Source organism: Aegilops tauschii, chromosome 5 (assembly GCF_002575655.3).
Source record: "Aegilops tauschii subsp. strangulata cultivar AL8/78 chromosome 5, Aet v6.0, whole genome shotgun sequence".
Taxonomy (NCBI): Eukaryota; Viridiplantae; Streptophyta; class Magnoliopsida; order Poales; family Poaceae; genus Aegilops; species Aegilops tauschii.
Window position 1 is genome coordinate 344,812,702 of NC_053039.3, and position 24,665 is coordinate 344,837,366.

Here is a 24,665-nt window from a genome sequence, read left to right on the forward strand (position 1 = left end):
TGTTGCAAGTTTTTACGTGGTTTGTAGGTTTCTAGCAAGAACGTTTTCTTACCTACGTATGACCACAACGTGATTTGCCAATTTCTATTTACCCTTCATAAGGACCCTTTTCATCGAATCCATTCCGACTAAAGTAGGAGAGACAGACACCCGCTAGCCACCTTATGCAACTAGTGCATGTCAGTCGGTGGAACCAGTCTCACGTAAGCGTACGTGTAAGGTCGGTCCGGGCCGCTTCATCCTACAATGCCGCCGAAACAAGAAACGACTAGTAGCGGCAAGAAGAATTGGCAAACTCAACGCCCACAACTGCTTTGTGTTCTACTCGTGCATAGTAACTACGCATAGACCTGGCTCTGATACCACTGTTGGGAATCGTAGCATAATTTTAAAATTTTCCTACGTTCACCAAGATGCATCTATGGAGTATACTAGCAACGAGGGGAAGGGAGTGCATCTACATACCCTTGTAGATCGCGAGCGGAAGCGTTCCAATGAACGTGGATGACGGAGTCGTACTCGCCGTGATCCAAATCACCGATGACCGAGTGCCGAACGGACGGCACCTCCGCGTTCAACACACGTACGGTGCAGCGACGTCTCTTCCTTCTTGATCCAGCAAGGGGGAAGGAGAGGTTGATGGAGATCCAACAACACGACGGCGTGGTGGTGGATGTAGCGGGTCTCGGCAGGGCTTTGCTAAGTTTCTGCGAGAGAGAGAGAGAGAGGTGTTGCAGGGGAGGAGGGAGGCGCCCAAGGCTGTTGTGTGCTGCCCTCCCTCCCCCCCTTTATATAGGCCCCCTGGGGGGGCCGGCCCCAAGAGATGGGATCTCAAGGGGGGGCGGCGGCCACAAGGGGGGAAGGGGTTGCCTTGCCCCCCAAGGCAAGGGGGAACTCCCCCCTAGGGTTCCCAACCCTAGGCGCATGGGGGGAGGCCCAAGGGGGGCGCCCCAGCCCACTGATGGCTGGTTCCCTTCCACTTTCAGCCCACGGGGCCCTCCGGGATAGGTGGCCCCACCCGGTGGACCCCCGGGACCCTTTCGGTGGTCCCGGTACAATACCGGTAACCCCCGAAACTTTCCCGGTGGCCGAAACTGGACTTCCTATATATAATTCTTCACCTCCGGACCATTCCGGAACCTCTCGTGACGTCCGGGATCTCATCCGGGACTCCGAACAACTTTCAGGTTTCCGCATACATATATCTCTACAACCCTAGCGTCACCGGACCTTAAGTGTGTAGACCCTACGGGTTCAGGAGACATGCAGACATGACCGAGACGCCTCTCCGGTCAATAACCAACAGCGGGATCTGGATACCCATGTTGGCTCCCACATGTTCCACGATGATCTCATCGGATGAACCACGGTGTCGAGGATTCAATCAATCCCGTATACAATTCCCTTTGTCAATCGGTATGTTACTTGCCCGAGATTCGATCGTCGGTATCCCAATACCTTGTTCAATCTCGTTACCGGCAAGTCTCTTTACTCGTACCGCAATGCATGATCCTGTGACTAACGCCTTAGTCACATTGAGCTCATTATGATGATGCATTACCGAGTGGGCCCAGAGATACCTCTCCGTCACACGGAGTGACAAATCCCAGTCTCGATCCGTGCGAACCCAACAGACACTTTCGGAGATACCCGTAGTGCACCTTTATAATCACCCAGTTACGTTGTGACGTTTGGCACACCCAAAGCACTCCTACGGTATCCGGGAGTTGCACGATCTCATGGTCTAAGGAAAAGATACTTGACATTGGAAAAGCTCTAGCAAACGAAACTACACGATCTTTTATGCTATGCTTAGGATTGGGTCTTGTCCATCACATCATTCTCCTAATGATGTGATCCCGTTATCAATGACATCCAGTGTCCATAGTCAGGAAACCATGACTATCTGTTGATCAACGAGCTAGTCAACTAGAGGCTTACTAGGGACACGTTGTGGTCTATGTATTCACACATGTATTACGATTTCCGGACAATAAAATTATAGCATGAATAATAGACAATTATCATGAACAAAGAAATATAATAATAACCATTTATTATTGCCTCTAGGGCATATTTCCAACACACACATAATAAGTATAGGTAGTAAACTTATTGAAAGTTAGCAAACGTAGAATTGGTCACTTGAACAATTCATGAAAGAATATTGAAGGAAGAGGGATTTCACATATAAATATACTATCTTGGACATCTTTTGTAGTTGTGAGCACTCATTAAAATATGACATGCTAAAAGGTTGATGTTGGACAAGGAAGACAACGTAATGGGTTATGTTTTCTTATATCTGAAATAAAGTATATTGTCATGGATCGCCCAACACATTGAGCTTGCCTTTCCCCCTCATGCTAGCCAAATTCTTTGCACTAAGTAGAGATACTACTTGTGTTTCCAAATATCCTTAAACCAAGTTTTGCCATGAGAGTCCACCATACCTACCTATGGATTGAGTAAGATCCTTCAAATAAGTTGTCATCGGTGCAAGCAATAAAAATTGCCCTCTAAATATGTATGATTGACTAGTGTGGAGGAAATAAGCTTTATACGATCTTGTGATGTGGAAGAAATAAAAGCGACGGACTGCATAATAAAGGTCCATATCACAAGTGGCAATATAAAGTGATGTTCTTTCGCATTAAGATTTTGTGCATCCAACCCTGAAAGCGCATGGCAACCTCTGCTTCCCTCTGCGAAGGGCCTATCCTTTACTTTTATCTCTTACCCTTATGCAAGAGTCATGGTGATTTTCACCTTTCCTTTTTACATTTTATCCTTTGGCAAGCACCTTGTGTTGGAAAGATTCTGATATATATATATCCAATTGGATGTAAGGCATCATGAACTATTATTGTTGACATTACCCTTGAGGTAAAAGGTTGGGAGGCGAATCTATAAGCCCCTATATTTCTCTGTGTCTGATTAAAACTTTGAACCCATAAATATCGCGTGAGTGTTAGCAATTGTGAAAGACTAAATGATAGTTGAGTATGTGGAGTTTGCTAAATCAAAGCTCTGACATAGACTCTCCCTGAAAATAAGATGAATTGCAATTGTTTGATGACTGAGAATATTGTTTGTTAGTTTTCAAGAAAGTTTATGATCTATACTTTAAACATGCGATTTTCTTGTTACTTGATCATGAGAAGTTTTATGAGATGAGCTACTGTTATGACATGTAATGATGCTAGAAAAGGTGATTGGAATTATCATTGATCAAACTTAAGCACTTGCTAGCATTCACACTTCATAAATTATTTCTTTTATCATTCACCTACTCGAGGACGGCAGGAATTAAGCTTGGGGATGCTGATACGTCTCCAACGTATCTATAATTTATGAAGTATTCATGCTATTATACTATCCTTCTAGGATGTTTTATATGCATTTTTATGACATTTTATATGATTTTTGGGACTAACCTATTAACCTAGAGCCCAGTGCCAGTTTCTGTTTTCTCCTTGTTTTAGAGTATCGCAGAAAAGGAAAACCAAACGGAGTCCAATTGACGTGCCACTTGAAGGAGATCATTTTTGGACCAGAAGAAGCCCACGGAGTACCAGAAGCAGGCCAGAAGAGTCCCGGGCTGCCCACGAGGGTGGGGGGCGCGCCCACCCCCCTGGGGCGCGCCCCCTGCCTCGTGGACAGCCCGGAGACCTCCCTGACGTGAAATCAATGCAAAATTCTTCTATATATACCCAAACTTCCAGAAAGAAACCTGGATCGGAAGTTCCGCTGCCGCAAGCCTCTGTAGCCACGAGAAATCAATCTAGGCCCTCTCCGGCACCCTGCCGGAGGGGGCCATCATCACCGGTGGCCATGGAGGAGTATCCCGGATGGGCCATCATCACCATGAAGGCCAAGGACCAGAGGGTGGAGGCCATGGAGGAGGAAGCACAAGGGGGAGAACCTCTCCTCCTCTCTGTTGGTGGCACCGGAGTGCCATTGAGAGGGGAATCATCGCCGCGGTAATCGTCTTCATCAACATCACCATCATCATCACCATCCTCATCTTTTTATTTTGGTGCTGTCCTATGGTGCCCTCCGTGTCGCGCAAGCGTGAGGGATTCCCGCTGTAGGGTGTTGCAATACGTTCATGATTCGCTTATAGTGGGTTGGTGAGTGACTGAAACACAAACCCGAGTAAGAGGGATTGTTGCGTATGGGAATAAAGAGGACTTGATGCTTTAATGCATGGTTGGGTTTTACCTTAATGATCTTTAGTAGTTGCGGATGCTTGCTAGATTTCCAATCATAAGTGCATATGATCCAAGTAGAGAAAGTATGTTAGCTTATGCCTCTCCCTCATATGAAACTGCAATAGTGATTACCGGTCTTGTTAACAATTGCCTAGGACAATTCCGTACACCGATCCACCATTATTCCACACTCGCTATTTATAATACTTAGTAATATATTCTAACTTTATGATAACATCATCTACTTTTATATTTTAGGTCTCCGATACCATGCAAAGTTATCCTCTTCATACCCACAATGTAGTTTTATTTCTCGTTTCTAGTTGGAAGCAAATGTTCGGTGTACGTAGAGTCGTATCAGTGGTAGATAGGGCTTGAGAGAATATTGATCTTACCTTTAGCTCCTTGTGGGTTCGACACTCCATACTTATCACTTCCACCTTTGGAAATTGCTACGATGATTCCCTGCACTTGGGGATTGTCACCGCACGCAATGAAATGCCTCCTTATTACGCGCAAAATAATGATTCCTCCACCTAACATCTGGGACCCACCAAAAGGGCCTCTGTATTTCGCGAAAAAAACGTTACCGCCACTGACAGCTCGGACCCACCAGCTATATCTTCACACGCAAGGAAGTGCCTCCTTATTACGCAAAAAAATGAATACTCCCCATGCTAGCTGGGACCCAGTATAGTGGCAGGCTGACTTGTGGGCCTACTAAGTTGACGGGGACGGAGGGCTTTGTCAACTTAGTCAATATGCATGATTCTAGCTCCAGTGACCGTACGATGTCCATCCAACGACCGTAGTGCTTCTTCAACCACTGGTCTTCTTGCACCAGCCGCCCAAACCAGCGCCGGTCGTGCCTCGTGCTCCTGCCTCCCGTGGCCGGCTGCGATGCCGCGGAGGCCTCACCACCCCCTACTACTCCCACCGCTGGCCAGGCCATCCCTCTACTCACCCACACCCCCCTGTTATTCTGCGGCGACGGCAGCCTCACACCGCAGTGAACCAGTGAACCCTCATACTCCACTACGCGTGGGCATCCACTGCCGTGTCTTCTCCGGCTCCGTGTCGTCCCCTTCCTAGGCCTCACCGTCGTCCACCGCCCTAGTGCTCTCGGCGCGGCGTGGTCAACGTGGTCAAGGAACGGCTTCCATCGGACGTGGACTGTACGTGGAGAGGCTAACAGCTGGGTCCACGGCCGCAGCAAGGAAGTGCCTCCTTATTACGCGCAAAATAATTATTCCTCCACCTGACAGCGGGGACCCACTGGACGGGCCACCGTATTTCACGAAAAAAAACGTTTCCCCCCTGACTGCTGGGACCCACTAGCTACATCTTCGCACGCAAGGAAGTGCGTCCGGGCAAAAAAAATGAGTCGCCCCCCGACTGCTGGGACCCACCAGCTACATCTTCGCATGCAAGGGAGTGCCTGACAGTCGGGACTCACCTGGTCGAAGCGTACGTAGCGTTGTCATTCTCGTCGCGAACGTGTACGTACATACTGGTCGATGTAGAGTCGCACACGTAGCATGTACACGTACGTACAGCGGCTAGTGTGCAAGAAAGAAAATACGGCCACGCACGTACATATGGGCAGGGTCTCGAACGCTTACTCGCGCATACGTACGGCCCGGGCTCGTGTACAGGGCTGGGTCGGAATGGAGAAACAGCGTCGTCGTCGTGTTCATGGGAAGCCAACCGGCTGGGTCGGAATGGAATGTGTCGTCGTGTTCATCGGGAGGGCTTGGAGGGAACAGCCGATGGAAACGAGGCCTGGCGTACGGCAGAACGGAGGAAACGACCTTGTGTTCGACCGGCCACGTTCGAAACGGGATCCTGTTCATCGAGAGGGGTTTGGCGTACCGCAAAACGGAGGAAACAGACCACCTACGGTCAAAACGGGGGTCCTGTTGATCGGGAGGGGTGTGGCGTACCGCAAAACGGAGGAGACGGACTTCTGTTAGAGCGCTACGGTCGAAATGGGGGTCCTGTTCATCGGGAGGGGTGTGGCGTACCGCAAAATGGGACTCCATGGGATACTGTTCATCTCCACCGTCGACCCCTTCCAGCCTCCACGGGCTACTGTTCATCCACCGTCGACCTCCTCCAGCCTCCACCTGCGACTGTTCATCCACGGGCTCCTGTTCATCCAGCCTCCACCGCGCGCTACTCCACCGGCTACTGTTCAACCAGCCCTCTCCACGGGCTCCTGTTCAACCACCCCTCCACGGGCTATTGTTCATCCAGCCCTCCACCATCTACTGTTCATCCAGCCCTCCATGGGGTGGTCCTGTTCATCCAGCCCTCCACGGGGTCCTGTTCATCCATCCCCAACCGGCTCGATCGATCAGGGTCCTGTTCATCCAGAGGCAACACCACGGGGTCCTGTTCATCCACCCCCACCAGGAACTGTTCATCCACCCCCCAGCATCGCTCACTGTTCATCCAGAGGCAGCATCGATCGGCTTCAGTTAGCAGCAGTAGCGAAGGAATCGCTCGATCGGGTTCAGTTAACAGCCATCGATCGATCGCTCGGGTTCAGTAACGCGTAGCCTGCAGTGCAATCGCTCGGGTTCAGTTAGAGCCCAACGCCTCGCTCGGGTTCAGTTAGAGCCCAACGCCTCGCACCCACACGCGTGCGTGTACGAGAGAAACGCGCATCGCTCGGCCCCGACCACCCACCGTAACCGGGAACACCCCGATATTTTTCTCGCCCTCGCTTCTACCACGGTTTTTCCATCATGGACGGCCCAAAGAATGTCATGCAGCTGCGTCTCCGGCCCGCCCAGGACGAAAAGCCCATTTTCTGTCATGATTTTTTGTCATAGAAGTAGGAACCCACCACATCTATGATGATACCGGGTTTTGTCACAATTATAGTCATAGAAATGTCATAAGTATGGCAGAAAAAAATTTCGTTCGGCCCAAAATGTCACGGATGTGTCTTTTTTTTGTAGTGTTGGAAAGATTGGGAGTAGAGTTGGATCCGGATCCAGATAAGGTCCGAGTCAAACAGATCCAACATGTAACGCAACAAGATCTGGTCATCTATTAGTCTCTAGTAAGACATGTGTTGTGTGTCCTAGACCTAAGGTCGACGCATAGACACAGAATGGTGAACGACCTGCTTTGGGCTGATGAAACGCTACTCTGTAACTGGGTAGTTATAAAGGTTGGTTTCGGGCTTGTCTAGATCCATGCCACGAGACATGGTTGAGCAAGATGTAATTTGCGCCTCCAATCTGGAGCGATATACTTTGGGCTCCTCGCGTGATCTGACCTGGATAAGCATGGTCATGTGACGAGGATTATGAGATAATCTGGTTTTGAGATCGGCATCATTGGAACGAGAAAGAGGCCGGGCTAGCACAAGGATGACTGGCTCGCCTTGAGACCTACAACATCATCGTGAGGCAAAAAGAACAGAAGCTGATACGTTGTACAGGCTCGCCGAAGCGACTTCATCGAACACTTGGAGTCGGGACGCTTTGCTAGAAACCGCTACCGACTGGTCAAGCCGAATGCGATCCGACTCGCAATCAAGTGGACGAGAACGTAAGGAGTCACGCGCTAAAGGAAAAAGGAACCTATGAGGTCGGGTCCGACTTCACTGGTCCCTAAGATCATACCGTCGTGCATAATAGAAGGGAATACATACAAGGCATACAAATGCCGCAAGAATACATCAATACATCATACCTAAGATCCACATCCGACTACGGATGAAACACAAACAGAAGCTCAAACGACATCCACCCTGCTAGCCCAGGCTGCCGACCTGGAACCTATCCCCTGATCGAAGAAGAAGCAGAAGAAGAACTCCAAAACAAGTAACATCGCTCTCGCGTCATGATCATCGCAAAACCTGTACCTGCAACTGGTGTTGTAGTAATCTGTGAGCCACGAGGACTCAGCAATCCCATTACCATGGGTATCAAGACTAGCAAAGCTTAATGGGTAAGGAAGGGGTAAAGTGGTGAGGTTGCAGGAGCGACTAAGCAAGTATGGTGGCTAACATACGCAAATAAGAGCGAGAAGAGAAACAACGGAACGGTCGTCAACTTGTAATGATCAAGAAGTGATCCTGAACTCCTACTTATGTCAAGCATAACCCATAAACCGTGTTCACTTCCCGGACTCCGCCGAGAAGAGACCATCATGGCTACACACGCGGTTGATGCGTTTTATTTAAGTCAAGTGTCAAGTTCTCTACAACCGGATATTAACAAATTCCCATCTGCCACATAACCGCGGGCACGGCTCTCGAAAGTTTATACCCTGCAGGGGTGTCCCAACTTAGCCCATTATAAGCTCTCACGGTCAACGAAGGATATTCCTTCTCCCGGGAAGACCCGATCAATCTCGGAATCCCGGTTACAAGACATTTCAACAATGGTAAAACAAGTCCAGCAAAGCCGCCCGATGTGTCGACAATCCCGATAGGAGTCGCACGTATCTCGTTCTCAGGACACACCGGATGAGCTAAGCTTACAGGTACCGACGTAACCCAAGTTGCCAAGTGATGGTCCCGCACGATGCTCTAGTTTGGACCAATACTTAGACAAGCACTGGCCCGGGGGGGGGGGGGTAAAATAAAGATGACCCTCGGGATGCGCGACTCCCAAGGGAAAAAAGGCTAGGTGAGGCAAATGTAAAACCAAGGTTGGGCCTTGCTGGAAGAGTTTTATTCAAAGCGAACTGTCAAGGGGGTCCCATAAATCACCCAACCGCGTAAGGGACGCAAAAACAAGGAACATAACACCGATATGACGAAACTAGGGCGGCAAGAGTGGAACAAAATGCCAGGCATAGGGCCGAGCCTTCCACCCTTTACCAAGTATATAGATGCATTAATTAAATAAGAGGTATTGTGATATCCCAACATAAACATAATCCAACACGGAGCAATCTTCATCTTCACCTGCAACTAGCAACGCTATAAGAGGGGCTGAGCAAAAGCGGTAACATAGCCAAACAACGGTTTGCTAGGAAGGGTGACAAAGGTTAGAGGTTCATGGCAATTTGGGAGGCTTGAAGAGCAAGTGATAGGTGGCGCAGCAAAGCGATAGAACGAAGCAACTAGCATAGCAATGATAGTAATGAGATCCAAGGTGATGGTCATCTTGCCTGAAATCCCGCTAGGAAGAAGAACGAGTCCATGAAGAAGATGAAGCCACGAAGACGAACCAAGCGTAGACGAACGAATCCTCACGATCGCAACGAAACGGGAACTATCGAGAAGAAGCACACAACATGGTGAACACACCACACATGAATAAGGCATGATGCTCAACCAAGTATGATGCATGACCAGGCTATATGAAGCTACTCATGGCAAGAGATGATGCATACAAGAACAACACATCAAAGCAAGTTTAAATGAGGCCGGAAACAACATAGAACAAATCCGGTAAGTCCTCATATGCAAATTTCGAAATTGGTCCAGATCTGAATAACCTTATGTTCAAGTTGTTAAACAGCAAGTTTAAATGTACCAAGATGTTCTACACGAAATTCTAGTCAAGTTACATATAAAGTTTATTAGATTCGGAGCTACGGCCTAAAAGATATGAGCAAAACAAGCTAAACATGGCATTGATGCAAAATGCATACAAACATCAAGCAAACACCTCAAAATAAGGATGCAACATGATAATATGCGACTACATGCAAAACTAAGCAAGTTTCATATAGAGCACACTCCAAACGGAGCAACGGTGCGACACATACACTCCAAACAAGATATAACAACAAACTGTCCAAACCAGCAACTAGGCATCTAGCAAGCATCAAAACAATATGCTACAGCAACTCAACATGAAAACAAAAGTCATGGACGTGATGTACAGGTAAAGCATGACAAAACATGAACACTGAGCTATCTCCAGAAATCACTAGAACATGCTCAAAAGGACATGGGAAGATTGCAAATAATAACAGATTCACAGACTTAGCAGAAATTACTGGACATGACAGAAATAACATCAGGTTGCAAAGTTTAGAGCTATCAAACAACATTCTACAGGAACACATCATAGCAAACAAAGACATGGCATGAATCTACTAATTTCCTAAAACAAAAGTACCTTACTGACCATGAGCCAAAAAGGCACAGAAGATACGATGGCACCCATGTAAACATAGCAAGTTTCGTTAAAAGGTTTCAGACTTGGCAGAAAACAGAGCATGGCAGTAACAGAAATTATGAGGGCATCTTGGTGAGTTGATTCACTCACCACAAAGCAATGCATGACAAAACAAGGATACCTACAGCAAGATGGCATGTTTATGAAGCTAACCATGGCAAGAGAAAATACATAGCATGTATGGATCAACTACAACAACCTTGGAAAAAATTGAATATCATGTTAACAATCTGCCAGGAATATTTTATAGCAAAAGTAGAGTAAGATTAAGACATGCTAGGGCACTCCATAATTGCAAACAGGAGCATTAATAGATAGAGCACAACTATATCTACAAAACATCCTTACTGAACATGCCCAAAATAAGCATGGATCTTACTGTAGACACATGGATACATGGCAACAAAATAAAAGCAGATAAAGGATGCTAAGTCTCTGAAAACAGAAACATCACGAAGCCTAGTTTGCATGCTTGGGCTAGTCACCACATAGATCACAAAAAAACATGGCATACACCTCTGTAAAGATGGCATGTCATAGATCAAAACACCTGTAGAGCTCATACCCATAAGATGCACACATCAATTGCAACAAAAATAACAAATCACCAAGTTCTGATAAAATAACAGCAGTAAACATCATATAGCACTCTTGCACCAGAGATTTAGGCATCAAGATGGACTCAAACGGGAATGGCACAATGGAACAAAATGAAGAGCATCTTGTAATGAACATTTCGATATATCACATGCATGAAACGGAGCAGTATGCAAAGAGTTATGGTAGGTCATATTATGCACCAGAATGCAATATTTTCAGGACTTGGAGAATTTCGGGGGGGGGGGGGGGGGGAGAAAGTCAACCGTCTCTGGATCTGGATCGGGCCGCGAACCGAGGACGGCCGGGGTGCTCGCCGGAGATGGGGAAGGAGGAGGGCGCCGGAGTAGAGCTCGGGGAGGCGCCGGTGGTCGGGGAGGCGGCGTCCTCGAGCGCGGGGAGCCCGGGCGCCTCGGGCGCGGCGGGGCGGCAGAGGTCCGGCGGGGGAGGCGCGGGTCGCCGGCGGCACAGGGGACAGGCGGCGACCTCCGGTGAACGCGGCGGCGGGCGCGATCGCCGGCGCGGGGCGGCGCGAGGTCGCCGGCGGCGGAGGCGCGGCGACGGAGCAGAGGGAGTCGGGCGGCGCAGGGCGCGGGGGAGCTCGGGCCCGGTCGCGGCCCGGGGCGGGCCTGCCGCAGGCTTGGGCGGGCCGGCGGCGGCTGGCGGCGGAGGAGCCCACGTGGCACGACCGGATTGGCGCGGGCGGCGGCGGCGACTGTGTCCGGCGCGGAGAGAGGAGCGGGGCTAGGGTTTGGACTGCAAAAATGGACGGGGAAGGCCTTTAAATAGGTAGAGGGAGCTAGGAGAGTCCAAATGGGGTGCGGCTTTCGCCCACACGATCGTGATCGAACGACCGAGAGCATGGAGGGGGTTTTGCTGGGTTAGTGGGCTGATTTGGAGGGGTGTTGGGCTGCAAGACAAAAGGGGCTTCGGGCTACGCGGTCAACCGTTGGGGCATCAAACGACCTATAAATGGAACGAAATTTGACGGGCGGTCTGTCGGTGCTATACCAAGGCCACTCGGCAAATCTCGGCCCATTTCGAGAATGTTTTTCTCCCACTCACGAAACAAGGTCTGAGAGGGGCGACGGGCGCGCGCGAGAGTGTCGGATCGCGAAACGGACAACGAGGAAAAAGACCGGATGCAAGTTTTGAAAAACATGATGATGCAATGCAGATGATGACATGGCAAAATGCAACACGCAAGAAAATGACATGGCAACAACGACGAATAACTGGAAGACACCTGGCGCATCGGATCCGGGGCGTTACAGCTTAGCACTTGATCGTTTAGTTTACTGCTATATCTTTCTTCACGACATATACATGTTCCTATGACTATGAGATTATGCAACTCCCGATTACCGAAGGAACACTTTGTGTGCTACCAAACGTCACAACATAACTGGGTGATTATAAAGGTGCTCTACAGGTGTCTCCAATGGTACTTGTTGAGTTGGCATAGATCGAGATTAGAATTTGTCACTCCGATAGTCGGAGAGGTATCTCTGGGCCCTCTCGGTAATGCACATCACTATAAGCCTTGCAAGCAATGTGACTAATGAGCTAGTTGCGGGATGATGCATTACGGAATGAGTAAAGATACTTTCCGGTATCGAGATTGAGCTAGGTATTGAGATACCCACGATCGAATCTCAGGCAAGTAACATATCGATGACAAAGGGAACAACGTATGTTGCTATGCGGTTTGACCAATAAAGATCTTCGTAGAATATGTAGGAACCAATATGAGCATCCAGGTTCCGCTATTGGTTATTGACCGGCGACGTGTCTCGGTCATGTCTACATAGTTCTCGAACCCGTAGGGTCCGCACGCTTAAAGTTCTGTGACGATCGGTATTATGAGTTTATATGTTTTGATGTACTGAAGATAGTTCGGAGTCCCAAATATGATCACGGACATGACGAGGAGTCTCGAAATGGTCGAGACATAAAGATTGATATATTGGAAGCCTATATTTGGACGTCGGAAGAGTTCTGGGTGAAATCGGGATTTTACCTGAGTGCCGGAGGGGTTATCGGAACCCCCGGGGGGTTAATGGGCCTAGTTGGGCCCTAGTGGAGAGAGAGAGGGGCCGACCAGGGCAGGCCGCGTGCCCCCTCCCCCTTTGGTCTGAATTGGACTAGGAAGGGGGGCGACGCCCCCCTTTCCATCTCCTTCTCCCCCTTCCTTTCCCCCTCCTAGTAGGAGTAGGAAAGAGGGGAGTCCTACTCCTACTAGGAGGAGGACTCCTCCTCCTGGCGCGCCCTACAGGGGCCGGCCGGCCTCCCCCCTTGCTCCTTTATATACGGGGGCAGGGGGCACCCTAGAACAGACAAGTTGATCATTGATCTCTCCCAGCCGTGTGCGGTGCCCCCTCCACCATAATCCACCTCGGTCATATCGTAGCGGTGCTTAGGCAAAGCCCTGCGACGGTAGCTTCATCAACATCGTCACCACGCCATCGTGCTGACGAAACTCTCCCTCGAGCTCTACTGGATCATGAGTTCGCGGGACGTCACCGAGCTGAACGTGTGCTGAACGCGGAGGTGCCGTACGTTCGGTACTGAGGATCGGTCGATCGTGAAGACGTACGACTACATCAACCGCGTTGTCATAACGCTTCCGCTTAACGGTCTACGAGGGTACGTGGACGACCCTCTCGTTGCTACGCATCACCATGATCTTGCGTGTGCGTAGGATTTTTTTTTGAAATTACCACGTTCCCCAACACTATCCACTGTTTGCTACCATCACTCTGGATTTGTGCATGCACTCCTTACATAATCTCACTATGTTTTATTCCTATGCATGTCAGTTATTGTACACAATGGAGCTGAACATGTAGAGCAAAAGAGACGAGCCTTGCGTGGCAATAAAATTTCATGCAGACGTCGCTCCATGGTGGGCGCAAAGGCAGCCCCCCCTCCACCCATTTCGGATCGTAATCAAGAGGAAGATAACTGTTCTGAGGGGGATTCAGAAGCAGAAGACCACTCCTATTTACCCCATGAGGTCTTCGCTCTAACTTGGCATGCTGATGTTGGTAATATCATGCATATGGTGCCTTGCATTGCTTACTGTATACATCAAAGATGTCATCTGCTTAGTTTAGACATGCTTTGTGTCAATGCCATCTGTTTAGTTTCTTTATCATATATGTGAATCATGCAATGCCATCTTGTTTAGCCAGGCATCATATATGTGAATTTTGCAATGCCACCCTGGTTAGCCAGTCATCTTATATGTGAATTATATCATGACATCATTTTTTATTACGTGTTAAATTTGTCAACAATTTTAGTACATTCAATTACTCTTCCTGTGCATCAGCCATTCGGCACGGTCATGGAAAAATCTGGAGTGGAAACAAGGTCTTCAGAGCAGACAATGCTATCTGACGAAGCGCATGTCTTGCTGGTTACAGATAGCTTCTCAGAGGAGGATTCAGAGACAGATGACCAGTCCTATTCCCCCCCCCCACCGAGGTGCACGCTCTAACTTGGCAGGGTTATGTTGCTCATATCGTACGTATGGTATCTTGCATTGCTATGTCATTTGCTTAGTTTAGACATGCTTTGTGTGAATGCCACCTATTTAGTGTCTAATTACCATATATGTGAATTATGCAACGCCATCTTGTTGCAAGACATTATATATGTGAATTATGCAATGCTATCTTGTTGCAAGGCATTATATATGTGAATTATGCAATGCCATGCTGTTTAGCCAAGCGTCATATATGTGAATTATATCATGCCATCCTTTTTTTGTATTTCTCATTGCTTTTGTCGACAATGTTTGTATATTCAACTGCTCTTCCTGTGCATCAGCCATTTGAATTGGTGATGGAGAAATCTGGAGTGAAAACAAGGTCTTCAGAGCAGACAATGCTACCTGCTGAAGCAGATATTTTGCTGGTTACAGATAGCTCTTCAGAGGAGGATTCAGAGGCAGATGACTAGTCCTATTATCCCCCTGAGGTGTATGCTCAAACTTGGCAGGGTTATATTACTCATATCATGCATATGTTGTATTGCAATACTTAGTTTTTACATCATATACACGATATTGAATGCCATCTCCTTAGTTGATACATCATATATGCGATTGCCCTATGCTCACTTCCTTAGTATATAAATCATATATTTGAATTATATCATGCCATGATGTTTACATAGACAGCATGTATCTGAATTATGGCATGCCAACCCATTTTCTAAAGACATAATATAGTTATATCATCTCATCATGTTCACATAGTCATCATATTTTGAATTATGTCATTCTATCCGTGAATTATATCATGCCATCATGTTTCCATCGACGGCATGTTTGTGATTTATGGCATGCCAACCACTTTAATAGACACATCGTATAGTTATATCATGTCATCCTGTTTACATAGTCATCATATTTTGAAGTATGTCATTCTATCCTGTTTAGTTAGCCATCATACATGTGAAATTGTGTCATGCTATCCGGTTTAATTAGCCATCATATATGTGAAATTATGTCCTGCTATTCTGTTTGGTTAGACAACATAAATGTGAATTATTTCATGCCCTGTTTTCTTCCCTACTATCCATTGCACCTGTCTATCTTATAATGTTTGTACATTCAATTACTTTTCTTGTTTATCAGCCATTTCAATTGGAGGGCGTGATGGCAGTATCTGTGGGAGTAAAAGCACGGTCTTCAGAAAAGATCGTGCTACCTGTCGATGGAGATAGAACCATGGTTGTACTTGCCCAAGAAGCAGCCCCACCACACATAACCCAGACTCACGCAGATTGTACCCCTACCCAGTTGGACAGAGAACCAGCTACACCCCTTCTAACCCCAACCCCAGCAGATAGTAACCCAGTTCCCATTGACACAGCACCGTCTCCACCACAGAGCACCCAAACACGAGCAGTTAGTAAGGCAACTGCAGTGCCCAAAGCACGAGGACTACCACTCCGAACCCCAAGTCAATGCTTAAAGCGGAAGAAGAATTGTTCTCAGGTTAGGTTCCGTAGCTATGGTTCATACTACTTTGATCTTGCATCACTGTATTTACTCATACCAACTAATTTCAAATTTGAAGGATGCAATTGAAACTCCAATGGCGCAACAGGTATGTTTTAAACCTGTTTCTTTAACGTGTTTGCTGTTGTAACTTGCTCTATGTTGATTTCAGTTTCAATTGAATAAACAGTTATGTTCTCATGCCATGCACATTACAAGTGTTGTTATTGTTGTGTAGTTTCCCACACTTATATTCTGTCTATGCTGCTTTGTCTTAAATAGATATGATTCGAACTGTATCTATCTTGATTTGGCAACATAAACTAGAATGATATAGACCATACAGTGACCATACTACATAGATATATGTTTGTTTCATGTTGTTATCCTGCCCACCTTACTACTGAACTGGTTTACCAAAATGAGTTTCATATACTACATTGTAAACATGTGATGTGTTTCTTTGTTTCTCTTTTAGAACGCGGATAAAATATTGGAGAAGAGTACCCCGTTATGCAATGGTAAAGGAAGTAATGCAGATAAGGTTCAAGATATTGAGACATCTATGTTGGTCTCCAAGAAAGCTGATAAAAACTATATTGAAGACACTGAGACAACCACAAAGTCATGTCTTGATGTAGTGTTCGAGTTACTGGCTACTACTGCTGGCACCAGCTCTTCGAACTCGCTGCCTGAATCAGCTCGGCTTCTTGAGTCTCAACTTCAAGTTAAAAGACATCGATCAGATGTTATACGACGAGAAGCCGAAGGACTGAGGAAGTCCCTGCAGAATTCAGATGCATACTTTCTGGTGCAACAGCAAGTGTTGGAGGATTTAAGCGCCAAACAAGAAAAAGTTAATAAGCTTGCTAAGCATCTTGCCAGCATTATGGGTACCTAGGATATTGTTTCTTGAGCTCTTCTGAAGTGGTTTCAGTTCTGGACTTGTTTTGCTGCGGCGTTTATATGCTGCTTTGTTCCCTATATTTGCACTGGTGGCGAACTTTGATGCCCAGTGGATGTAATATGTGTAATAGCCGTGATAGCCTAGCGTAAGTTGCTTTCTTATTTATTTCCTTATTGTCTTGTTTATTTGTTTTCTTGTAGTCAGTGCAGTTCTTTTTTCGCGGTTTGCTAGTGGCCGCAATAACCTATTTTTTAAAACTAGGCCACATTAACCATGGGCTATATATTTACTGTAGTTAACATGGGCCTCCTACGGGCCGTAGAAACAATGGGCCTTCTACGGGGCGTAGAAACAATGGGCCTTATACCGGCCGTAGACACAATGGGCCTTCTACGGGCCGTATCATCAATGGGCCTTCTACGGGCCGTATGATCGGTTCGCCAAAAATGTGTCAATAACAGACCACATTATGGCCGTAAATGGGCTAGAGTTGAAATCGTCCGTTCATGGGCCGACCATAATGGGTCGTCGTTAATCGGCCGTATTTGATGATGCTATGAAAACGGCCCAACGTATTAACGGGCCACAAACGGGCCGACTGTAACCACGGGCTGAATTTGGCCCACAATAAGAAAATGACAGTAACGGGCCGAAAGTAAACGAATGCTGGAAATGAGCCCAAGAATAAATGGGCCCTGAGAAGGCCGAAAGATAACATGGGCTGGAAACGGCCCAACGGAATAATGGGCCGTTAATGGGTATAAAGTGATACACTGTTCATTACGGGCCAGTTTTACCACGAGCCGTCAATGGGCCGAGGGTTACTAAGGGCCTCATATGGGCCAAAGACGTCATGGGCCATACATGGGCTGGAAGTTAAAACGGGCTGGAATTATATTGGACGGCCCAGATGATGCTACTGGGCCTAATTCGGATAGGCCGTAAACGGGCCCTGGGTTAGCGGGCTGTAAATGGGCTATATGCGAACAGGCCGTTAACAGGCTTGTCGTGGGCCAGCCCACCACCTTTTGACCAAGTCAAACGGGCCGGCCTTTTCACAGGAATGGGCCTCTGTTGGGCCGTGCCACATGTCGACGTATCATAGGCACTTTGGGTCCAATGAGTGGAAGACATCTGTCCCAACGGTGAGCCGACACGTGTTTGCTCCAGCCAATGATGATTTTACACGTGGAAAATCCCCATTGGTCGGGGCTGTTAACGGGTTATCGGATCCAAAACCGGACCCGATAGCTTAACGGCGTTCCGTTACGGTGGATGCCTGATGTCTACTACACAACCTTCTTCTTGTAGACGTTGTTGGGCCTCCAAGTGCAGAGGTTTGTAGGACAGTAGCAAATTTCCCTCAAGTGGATGACCTAAGGTTTATCAATCCGTGGGAGGCGTAGGATGAAGATGGTCTCTCTCAAACAACCCTGCAACCAAATAACAAAGAGTCTCTTGTGTCCCCAACACACCCAATACAATGATAAATTTTATAGGTGCACTAGTGCGGCGAAGAGATGGTGATACAAGTGCAATATAGATGATAGATATAAGTTTTTGTAATCTGAAAATATAAAAACAGCAAGGTAACTAATGATAAAAGTGAGCATAAACGGTATTGCAATGCTAGGAAACAAGGCCTAGGGTTCATACTTTCACTAGTGCAAGTTCTCTCAACAATAATAACATAATTGGATCATATAACTATCCCTCAACATGCAACAAAGAGTCACTCCAAAGTCACTAATAGCGGAGAACAAACAAAGAGATTATTGTAGGGTACGAAACCACCTCAAAGTTATTCTTTCAGATTGATCTATTCAAGAGTTCGTACTAGAATAACACCTTAAGATACAAATCAACCAAAACCCTAATGTAACCTAGATACTCCAATGTCACCTCGAGTATCCGTGGGTATGATTATACGATATGCATCACACAATCTCAGATTCATCTATTCAACCAACACAAAGAACTTCAAAGAGTGCCCCAAAGTTTCTACCGGAGAGTCAAGACGAAAACGTGTGCCAACCCCTATGCATAAGTTCACAAGGTCACTGAACCCGCAAGTTGATCCCCAAAACATACATCAAGTAGATCACGTGAATATCCCATTGTCACCATAGATAAGCACATGCAAGACATACATAAAGTGTTATCAAATCCTTAAAGACTCAATCCGATAAGATCACTTCAAAGGGAAAACTCAATCCATTACAAGAGAGTAGAGGGGGAGAAACGTCATAAGATCCAACTATAATAGCAAAGCTCGCGGTACATCAAGATCATGCCAAATCAAGAACATGAGAGAGAGATCAAACACATAGCTACTGGTACATACCCTCAGCCCCGAGGGTGAACTACTCCCTCCTCGTCATGGAGATCGCCGGGATGATGAAGATGGCCACCGATGAGGGATCCCCCCTCCGGCAGGGTGCCGGAACAGGGTCCCGATTGGTTTTTGGTGGCTACAGAGGCTTGCGGCGGCTGAACTCCGGATCTATTCTGTTCCCCGATGTTTTTAGGGTATATGGATATATATAGGCGAAAGAATTCGATAAGGGGAGCCACGAGGGTGGAGGGCGCGCCCAGGGGGTAGGCGCACCCTGTGCCTCGTGCCTTCCTCATTGCTTCCCTTACGTACACTCCAAGTCTTCTGGATTGCTTCCGTTCCAAAAATAACTCTCCCGAAGGTTTCATTCCATTTGGACTCCATTTGATATTCCTTTTCTGTGAAACACTGAAACAAGGAGAAAAACAGAAACTGGCACTGGGCTTTGGGTTAATAAGTTAGTCCCAAAAATAATATAAAAGTGCATAGTAAAGCCCATTAAACATCCAAGATGGATAATATAATAGCATGAATACTTCATAAATATAGATACGTTGGAGATGTATCAATGCCACGTGTCGGTCACCCTTGACGAAAGCACTTCTGTCACGCGCGATTTATCGTCATGGAAGTGGACACTTCCGTGATGATAATTTTGGTAATGTCATGGAACACTTCTACGACAGCACAGGTATGACTATCTTGATTCAGTCATAAAATTGTCATGGATGTACATGCATGACAGAAAACGTGACCTACTGTGACAAACACGTATCATCGCGGAAGTGTATTTTTTTGTAGTGGATCTAGGTGTCATACCTAGTGCATCGGGTCCAATGAAAATCTTTTGTGACAATACTGGTGCAATTGCCTTGGCAAAGGAATCCAGATTTCACAAGAGAACCAAGCACATCAAGAGACGCTTCAATTCCATCCGCGATCAAGTCAAGGAGGGAGACAGAGAGATTTGCAAGATACATACGGAGCTGAATGTTGTAGACCCGTTGACTAAGCCTCTCTCACGAGCAAAACATGATCAGCACCAAGACTCCATGGGCGTTAGAATCATTACTGTGTAATCTAGATTATTGACTCTAGTGCAAGTGGGAGACTGAAGGAAATATGCCCCAAAGGCAATAATAAAGTTGTTAATTATATTTCCTTATATCATGGTAAATGTTTATTATTCATGCTAGAATTGTATTAACCAGAAATTTAGTACATGTGTGAATATATAGACAAACAGAGTGTCACTAGTATGCCTCTACTTGACTAGCTCGTCGAATCAAAGATGGTTAAGTTTCCTAGCCATAGATATGAGTTGTCATTTGATTAACGGGATCACATCATTAGAGAATGATGTGATTGACTTGACCCATTCCATTAGCTTAGCATTTGATCGTTTAGTATATTGCCATTGCTTTCTTCATGACTTATACATGTTCCTATGACTATGCGATTATGAAACTCCCGAATACCGGAGGAACACTTTGTGTGCTACCAAACGTCACAACGTAACTGGGTGATTATAAAGGTGCTCTACAGGTGTCTCCGATGGTACTTGTTGAGTTGGCGTAGATCGAGATTAGGATTTGTCACTCCGATTGTCGGAGAGGTATCTCTGGGCCCTCTCGATAAAGCACATCACTATTATCCTTGCAAGCAATGTGACTAATGAGTTAGTTGCGGGATGATGCATTACTGAACGAGTAAAGAGACTTGCCGGTAACAAGATTGAACTAGGTATTGAGATACCGACGATAGAATCTCGGGCAAGTAACATACCGATGACAAAGGGAACAACGTATGTTGTTATGCGGTTTGACCGATAAAGTTCTTCGTAGAATATGTGGGAGCCAATATGAGCATCCAGGTTCCGCTATTGGTTATTGACCGGAGACGTGTCTCGGTCATGTCTACATAGTTCTCGAACCCGTAGGGTCCGCACGCTTAACGTTCGGTGACGATCGGTATTATGAGTTTATGTCTTTTGATGTACCGAAGATAGTTCGGAGTCCCGGATATGATCACGGACATGAGGAGGAGTCTCGAAATGGTCGAGACATAAAGATTGATATATTGGACGACTATATTCGGACGCCAGATGAGTTTCGGGGGTCACCAGATATTTATCGGAGTGCCGGGGGGTTATCGGAACCCCCGGGGGAACTAATGGGCCAAATGGGCCTTGAGAGAGAGAGGGGGGAGCCATGGGCTGGCCGCTCCCCCCCCTTGGGAGTCGGAATTGGACAAGGAGGGGGCGGCGCCCCCTCTTTCCTCCCTCTCTCCCTCTCCTTCCTCCCCCCTTCCCCCTTCCTAGTAGGACTAGGAAAAGGGGAGTCCTACTCCTACTAGGAGGAGGACTCCCCCTCTCCTTGGCGCGCCCCAAGGCCGGCCAGCCTCCCCCCTTGCTCCTTTATATACGGGGGCAGGGGGCACCCTAGAACACACAAATTGATCATTGATCTCTTAGGTGTGTGCGGTGCCCCCTCCACCATAATCCACCTCGGTCATATCATCGTAGTGCTTAGGCGAAGCCCTGCGCCGGTAGCTTCATCATCACCGTCATCACGCCGTCGTGCTGACGAAGCTCTCCCTCGACACTTTGCTGGATCGTGAGTTCGTGGGACGTCACCGAGCTGAACGTGTGCAGATCGCGGAGGTGCCGTACGTTCAGTACTAGGATCGGTCGATCGTGAAGACGTACGACTGCATCAATCGCGTTGTCATAACGCTTCCGCTTACAGTCTACGAGGGTACGTGGACAACACTCTCCCCTCTCGTTCCTATGCATCACCATGATCTTGCGTGTGCGTATGATTTTTTTTTGAAATTACTACGTTCCCCAACAACTCAGTGATCAGTTGTACATGGGAGATCGGCGATGAGGAGGAGACGACTCCGAGGACGCGCTGCTCCGATTCTTCTTCCAATGTGCGGGACTGCACATCTAGTGGTCATCTTGTGATCTATTTCCTAAGCATGCTCCTGGGTGATGTACACGGTAGGATTAAGTTTTAATTGGCAATAGTTGCACGCCGCGCAGCGCAACATGTGTTTAACCCTTTGTCCACTCTTGGGGAATACCCATGGGTTTTACCCAATAGTGTTTGATATCTAAACTATTGATGACGAAGGCTGAAAATGATCTTTGGTCTTCAATGGGTTTTGGTGACTAATGAGAAGACGATCAAGAGTATTTTGTTTTATGAAGTTTATTTTAGGAATATAATCCTCACTAGTGAGTGGAAACATCATTTGTGACTCCTACTTTTGTTCTAACAAGTGGTTGGCCCTTCTAGCTCATAGCTTGTATGTTATAGACTGTTGATGAATTCAAGATTCAAATTGAGGTTAAGTACAATTGTACTATTCAGAGGGGTACATGCAAATTAACTCGAGATGAACTTTATCTCAAGATCCAAAATAAAATTGGCAAGTTTTCCAAATCTTACCCTCTAATTTCTCAACTATTAGTTTTCCCAGTACTTCTTGTGTTTTTACCTGGTACAATTGATCATGTGACGATTGAGTATTTATCCTGAGCTAACCTAGTTTTCTAGGTCTGCTTTAGGAACGCCGAGAGTTCTTCTCCAACACCACTGAGTTGTGTTTTCTTTAAGACCATCTTTGTTAGCTCTGGTACCTTGGAGCATAACATTTGGCACTTCCGAGCACCTCTTGGTGCTTCATCTCAACGTCTCATCATAGGTATGGTACTCCATAGCGAAATCGATATGATACCTCCGAGCTTATACTAACCCCTTCTGCATCAATTCCTTGTGAGAACTACTCCGTCGACCCTTGTACCTCCAAGATCTTTTCTCTGGACTTCAGAGCATGTCCTATCTCTCACAGAAATGAGGTATATTTGTGTTTGGTACCTTCGACCTTTTGTTTCAAGGAACATCAAGTATTTAGATTTCTAGACGCTTGCTGGATAAGCTAGTACCTCTGAGTACCGTGCACCTTCTAGGAACACTGAGTTTCCATTTGAAATTTTGAAAGCATTCGTTAGCACTGAGTTTTTTTCCTCTAGAACTTTCGGCTAGTTACTTTTCCAGAGAAATAATAAGATTTATGCATTCTCTATATAAATCCCACACCTCTTGAGTGTATGAGCAGTTGTGAGCATGCTTAAGAGACTCTGTGAGATCCTAGAGAGCAGTTCTTTGTGTGTTTGAATGACACGTTCCTCCCTTTCTTGAATCCCTTATCTATGGGCTCCATCTCTCTTTGCTTCAACCTTATCCTTGAGAGAGAGAGAGAGAGAGAGAGAGAATGGGGTTCCTCCGAGAGTTTGGTTGAAGGAGTTTTGAGGAGTTCATCCAAGTGGATTTGCTTTGCTTGTTATTATTAGAGGGTGTGCACCTCCTAGGCAGTTAAGAGTCACTTGAAAGCCTTCAAGGCATGAAATAATCAAAAGAATGTACAAGGTCGTTGATTGTCATCTTCATGCAAGATCAACCTCAAGTGAAGCTTTCATTTTTATGGTATCAAGTCTATGGTGGAATAGGTGGGCAAGTGTTTTGTGGCATCTTTGTGAGTGTCGTTGTGGACACCTTTCTGGTATCAAGACTTGGTCTCTGAACCTCCCCAGCAAGGAGTAGGATTGCACAACTATTTGGATCTTGGGAAAACACTGTCGCATCAAGTGTGTTTACATCTCTTTTCCCTAATGATGTCCCACAAGTGTAGGGGATTGATTGTAGATCTTATCTATAAGTAAAAGTGTCGTTCACATCAGGAGCAGAAGGAATTGATAAGTGCAAAAGTATCAAGGATTCACTACAAGTGCTAAAAGGTGTAGTGGTTTGTGGTGATGGAGTTGCAAAGAAATTTAAATAACAATAAAAACTAACAGTGTGCATCAAGTGGCCCAATCCTTACTGATATCAAGGACGAGCCGGTTGTGTTACTTATGGTGATCAAACATTCTCGAGTACAACGAGAATATTGCATATTTGTTAATTTATACCTAAATCTATTAAAACCATTAAGCTACGCATGAAGGGCGGCCAATCAGCTATGCCACGTGGCGCAAGCTGGTTGGCCGTGGCTACGCATGAAGAGCGGCCAACCAGCTATGCCACTTGACACAAGCTGGTTGGCCGTGGTGAGAAATCTTTTGGATTCTTTTTAGATGAAGGTGTGGATTATTTTTTATATTTATTTTTTCTTTTTAGATGAACATGAGGACCTCTCGTATTTTTTAAATGGAGGGTTATGCAAAGTGGCACTCGCCAGTAGGCTGCGGTGGTAATTTTTTCCCTTTTTACCTTTTTTAGATGAAGATGATGAATTTTTCTGAGATGCTTTTTTAGACAGAGGCGAGGACTCTATGTATTTTTCTTAAAAATGAAAACGTGCGCATAGCTTCCTCTCAAGTGGCGCCACAGGGTGGCGCCCCAACCACTAGTATTCTACAAAACCATTGACTCCTTAG